At 34.4% G+C, this 6,437-nt stretch overlaps 1 pseudogene; it reads right to left on the reverse strand.

Moving 5' to 3' along the window:
* Window positions 1-550: 550 nt before the first annotated feature.
* Window positions 551-1,009, reverse strand: LOC127199031 (myosin light polypeptide 6-like; annotated as a pseudogene).
* Between the last annotated feature and the right edge of the window lie 5,428 nt (window positions 1,010-6,437).

Raw genomic sequence — 6,437 nt, forward strand, 5'->3', positions numbered from 1 at the left:
AACAAAAATTTAATTTTACAAACTCTACATCAAATGAAAGATTCAAATCCTAAAATATACATATTTTCTGATTCTGTTTTATCTGAGACATCCAGCATAAGCTAATCTACAGACTGAAAATAAATTAGTGCTTGCCTGAGAGTGCTAGCTCTCAGAAGCATCCTTTTCCACTAATGAAAGACTTCTAAAATTGGATTATACTAATGACCATATAGCTGACAAATACAAAAACATGGATTCCCACTATTTAAAAGAATTCTGTGGTATGTGAATTATCAATCCTTAATGATACATAAAAATAAATGAAAATACTATAGAATGTTTTGCTTTTAAATAAGATATAAACTTTCTAAAATATATAGTTATGCCTACATAAATTGTGTCTCTGAGCAAAACATGTATGTAAATTTTTCACTTATTTAAATTTTTTTTTTTTTTTTTTTTTTTACCGCAAAGAACAGATTTTATTTGGTGAAGGCAAGCATCACCCAAAAGAGACTATATGATCAAAGTGCTGTGATAAGGGAGCCTCTGGAGCCACATAAAAATCTCACACTGGGCAAGGCACAAGCTCAGGATGTGGAAATGTCCTTTTCATAGTTAATACATCCATTGCTATCCTCTTATCCTTACACAAGCATCTCCACTTCCTTTTCCGTCATCTTCTTACCCAGCGTGACAAGGACATGATGGATGCCAGCACCTATGACAGTTCCATTCCCTTCCTTGTCAAGTGCATGAAAACCTTCAACATAATCCTCCTAAGTTCCCTGGTCCTTGATCTAGGCCACAGTCTGCAGTATGCGCAGGAAGTGTTTAATGTCCAGCTCCTTCACATTCTTCCTGGGTACCCCAGGACCTTGAGCACCTCAGCATTATTAGGGTTCTGGCCCAGGGTCCTCATCACATCCCCACACTGGCTGTACAGGATTTTGCCATCACGTGTTTGGTCAAACAGCTGGAAAGCCTCCTTTAATTTTGTGCTCTGGTTCTCGGTGACATCACACATCATGGCTGCTTAGCTCTGTGAGACATTTCAGGTACTAATGGTTGTATGTGAATTTTTAAGCATAGCTTTCCACATCTCTAGTTTGTATGAACTTACTTTCTATGTCTCGGATGTGTCAGAAAAAAGCATTTTTTCTTATTTAAATAAAGATAATAACATTTTGGCAAATTCAAGCTTATAAGTGAAAAAGAAAAGTTGGACCAGTCAGTGCAAAATCCTAAGACCACTTTTTCCCCCTTTTTATTCCAATAGGCTAGATGGTAAGATTTTCTCCAAGTTATGGGTAAAACAGATTATTTCCACTAATAATACTCAAAAGTAACACGTTACTACGTATATTTAGTTTTCATTTAAGAAAGCATCAAAAGTTATGTAAAAATTGCTGAACATGTTTCTCATCTTTATTAACTATATTTTTAATTGGAGTAATTTTTTTGTCACTACTTCCTTTACTCAAATGATTTCCACCATTTCCTTGCCAATAGTTAAAATTTGTGACATCAGCTTGAGTCACGTAGAAGACACTAAACCTGTTTAAAAATGAATATGAATTGGAAGTTATAAAGCTCTCACGTTGTTTTTATCCTTGTTGGTAACAGCGCGCTCTCGCAGTACACGACCCTCAAGCCAGAGACTAGAGAATCCATGCCTGAAAGGGAGGTGCCATCTCCTAATCCTGTCTTCAGTGTTTGCTCATGGGAACAGTCCTCATCTCCAGATTAAAAATTGTATTGCCCTGGGGCTAAAGCACGATCGAATCATTGTATGAAAAATTAATTGGGGGCACAAAATAAACTATACAAAAGGAAGAAATTGCACTGGAGGATGAGAATCTCTTTTCTGCCATTACAGTCTGTCTCCATATAATCTCTTTACCTGCTCTTGCTGTCCTTCTTACTAAACATACACGATATTTTAATGTGATTCATGAAAATTTATAACAGCAAATGATAATTTGTATACATAAAAGTATCATCTAAAAGTGTTCCATCCCAAGTCTATCTCTACTGTGGCTTTTAAAATTATTTCACTTTGGAAAGACTGTCAAATATTCTAAAATGCTTTTTTAAAGCTAAGCACCTAAACTGTTGAAGAAATATTTATTTTTTTCATCTCGGAAGCTTCCTTACTGTTTAGGTCTTGAATGTGGCTCTATTATGGTATAATTTTATTCGGCTGTAATAGTATGTGATTATTTTCATAGAATGATGCCAGATGTTGATACAAAACTAGAAATGAAAATGAAAGTAATAATTTGATGGTTGTAAAGTGCTCACCAGTATTGAACTATTATCAATGACTTTGTTGGAATAAGTGCAGAGAAGGTTTAATATTAAAGTATTTTCTGATCTCCAGTGGAGTTATTAACGCAGGTCTAATTAGAAGAAAATCCATAAATTACTATCAGAAGAGAAAGCTGTAAACCTACAAGCCTATAATTTTTTTTTATTATTTTTAAATTTCCCAATTAAGGATACTCCTGCAATCTTTGTACTTTTCTGTATTTTTTTGTTCTGTATCCACACACACAAAAAATAACATCAGTTCTTGTTTCTGCATGGTTAAGTCATCATTTTATTTTAAAATATAAGCGAAATTTTATAAGTTAATACATATTACAATTATTATACATAATTATATTTTAATTACAGTTTAAAACCCTGTTTTATGTCATGGGCTCATTACATTTTGTAAATATTAATTTTGTTTTATGAAATCATGATAACCATTTTGTTTTTGAAAGCCACCATTTATTCGAGATGTTTGCGTACGTACTTTTAAAAAAATTACTTTTTGAGAATTTTAGAAACTTGTCAACACCCCTTTCCTCAAATTTCCCTCCTTTCCTGTCTCTCCAGGGCCCCCTCCCATGCTCTTGTCACTCAGTTTAAGCTTAGTTTTTGAAGCACTGCTTCCCTGTTTTACTAAGCAATACTGGACGTGAATATGTTCCTCTTGCTAGTCTGGACCTTAGGACTGGTCCTTCTGCTTCTGCTTCCCAGGAGGAGATCACTTGCCTAGGATTACTATGTCAAGTTGTGTTTTAGTTGTATCATAAACATTTAGAAAAATACATTTCCAAGTCAAAGAAGGATTTTCTTTTCACTGTTTTAAGGTTGAGAAGTTGATAAAATTTCAAGTTCAGTTTCCTCCAGGATGCTTACACGATTAACCTTCCTTCAGAGAATTTTCAAGCTATCTGATGCTTTACTGGAAGTAATCAGAGCAGAAACTAACAATCATTATTTTATAATTTTTAAATTAAATATAAAACAACCAACTTAAATCTAAAAAATTATGATGCTTAAACTGTGTTCTTTTTCCATGATCTAAGCCACTTGATAGGAGGAAAACAAATTAAAAGAGAATGACTTTAATGATTCCACAGTTCTGAGGAGACTTTGAAAGCCTGAAGGCTCTTGGGCTGCTTTTTAGTTTGCTATCTGATGGAAGGGACAGCCCAGAAAAATGGAAGCAGTGAATATTTCTATTCTCTGTATTTTTCTCCAAAACAGACAGATACATCTATTCTGCCTTGAACATTAAAAAAAAACAAAAACAAAAAAACAAAAACAAAAAAACCTTCGGCCACCTTTTGGGCACTTATTAATAACTCTGAGTTATCAATTAAAAATGGCTAATATATCAATTATTTTCATAGAATACTGAAAGTATTCTTTTTAATTCAATATTATATTTTAAATAGTTGACTTGAAAGCAAGCTCTGGTGAGCATAGAGATTAGACATCTCATGTTGTGTCCTGTAAGTACGTGTGCTTTCTTGTGGGGCCAAAGACACCTGAATCACCCATGAGGCATTAAACAAGTCTAATTGCAGAGGTCGCACCATAACTGAGGCTGTGACAATTTTATTGGGAACAATTAGACATTTTACACTTTGATCAGAAAGAGACTATAATGGCAATTACCAGGATCAATATTCTGTACTTGGCAGGATACAGTGAGGTTTGCACGCTGTACATGGTACACAAGATTAATGACTAAGAACGATTGTCATTTTAAGCTTTCATGCTTCCTTGACTTCCATTGGAACATGCAGAGAAACACAAAGAGGCCTGAATGCTTTACTGCTTGAGGGAGTGCATCGGTCTCTCAGGAACTGGAAGGCACATCGTGCCCAGAAGCCATGGACCCTAACCTGAAAAACTTACGGTGCGTGGCTGTCAAACCAGCAAGCTAAGCCAACTCCGTATTTCTCTGCAGTGGCCATTAAGCTAATTTTAGATTTCATCTATGTATCTTTATTTCTCCTTGATATTACATTTTATGAACTGTACAGGCTTTAGTTATAGATTTTTTTTGGCTTCTAAATCATAAAACATGTAAGAGAGTATACTCAATTTAAAAAGGGATAAAGCACTCAGAAGTAGACACAATATCTATTGGTATAAAGCTTTATTTCTTTGGGAGTACACAGTAGTCTTTTTGTCATTTTTATGGGATGATATCTTTTATGGAATGAGAATATATTTTCACTTCTAGTGCTGTTGTTTTAGAAGTTTAAGTACAGATAAAAGGGCAGGTGTGGATATTTATTGGCCCGATGTTGGTAGTATGTTACACAGCATCAATACTATACTATACAGGGAACAGTACATGCTTCAAATGGAAAAAAATTTTAAATGTATCTCCTGATTTTCCCACATGTAATGAAATAAAGGATTGTGATTTATTATCAACTGCCAGATTTATTTGCATGATATGTTATGTGAACATTTCTACGGATAACTCTGGAGACTTTCCAAAGATTAATTATGAAGATATTTACCAGTCCAGCAGGGGCATTCTGATTGCAGATATATGCTTGTCATAGTGCTTTATTGTGGCAGAAGAAGAGCTTTGTATTAAAATAACTTTGTAGCCTAGAAATTAAAATCTTACCTGACAGCTCAGACTGCAGTATTTCTCCCATCCTCACTTACATTATGTGACACAGCTGGTACCAATAATTGATCTCCTTTGCTTCAAAGTGAGCATAGATGACTTAATTTCACACACCTGAAAAGTGACCACAGCAACAACAACAACAACAAAGAAATAAAATATGCAAACAATTTTTATTTTCAAATATTTCCTTTGTTTCCTTTCCCACTTTTGAATTAGAGATTTTAGAGTTTCATATGAGGAAGAAAAAAAAAAAGATCATTGTCAACGCAACATGGAAACAGTAAAGGGAAGGAGAGAGATCTATGGACTTTGATAGTTGAAATATCCTTTCCTTCTGCTTTGCCTACGCATCTCTAAGATAATCATGTGGTTGCTAAATGAGTTATTTTAAATTATAATTATGTGAGAAATTTTCTCTGGGAAATTAATATCTCTATACTCCCCACTTCTTAAATCAAAATCTGAATTAAACTGGTCTTTTATAACCTGGAAAGAATAAAGTCTGAAATACATATCTCAAGAAAGACAACTTAGGGCTAGAGAGATGGCTCAGAGGTTAGGAGCACCGCCTGCTATTCCAAAGGTCCTGAGTTCAATTCCCAGCAACCACATGGTGGCTCACAACCATCTGTAATGTGATCCGGTGCCCTCTTCTAGTGTGTAGGTGTACATGGAGGCAGAACACTGTATAATAATAACAAATAGATAAATCTTTAAAAAAAGACAACTTAGATAACTGTCATTGGAAAAGAATAACAGTCCAAGAGTGACTCTCTCAGCCCCAGTGTATCTTAAATAATATATATAAAGGAATAAATGAGCGCTTGACAGAACATGCAGTGAGTCAAGTTCTTAGTCATAGTCTATATTATTTTTCCATTAGTTAATATAATAAAATATTAACTATTGTTATCATTAAACCCTAATAATAAATATTGTATCACATAAGCACAATTCTTATGATTGATATCACCTCTTAAAAATTGTTAGAGATGATACTGTGCTAAATTTTCTACTCTGAGGTCTCAATTTTTGTATTAGGGGAAGGAGTGCTCCTTGTTTCCCCAGACAAATCTCTGTCTGAACATCAAGACAGAACTCAGCTGACAAAGCACTTGGAGTATAAAATGTGTAGAGTAATATTTTATAATGAGAGTCTTCATTCTAAGAAGTACATTATTTTGAGGAGCAGTGACTTAGTGAATTCACTCAAGATTTTTACCATATAACCAAAACAAAAATATTCTACCATGTTACACACCTACATGTAACAACAAAACTGGTTAGTAAATACTAATAATTTCCTTTAATACCGTAACATATCATGGACATCATAAAATACATATGTTATTTTAAAAATGTCCCTAAATAGCTGCAGGAGCCCTTGAAGCCCACTCCAGCAATGAACTATTGGCAGTTGATGGATGCTGAGTCCATGAGTCACACTCTCTGGAGAAGCAGCCTCTAGTATGCTGTTTATGTCTCAGCTGACATTTCCACACCCAGCACATATAGGTAG

The sequence above is a fragment of the Acomys russatus genome, chromosome 15 (genome assembly GCF_903995435.1).
Source record: "Acomys russatus chromosome 15, mAcoRus1.1, whole genome shotgun sequence".
Lineage (NCBI taxonomy): Eukaryota > Metazoa > Chordata > Mammalia > Rodentia > Muridae > Acomys > Acomys russatus.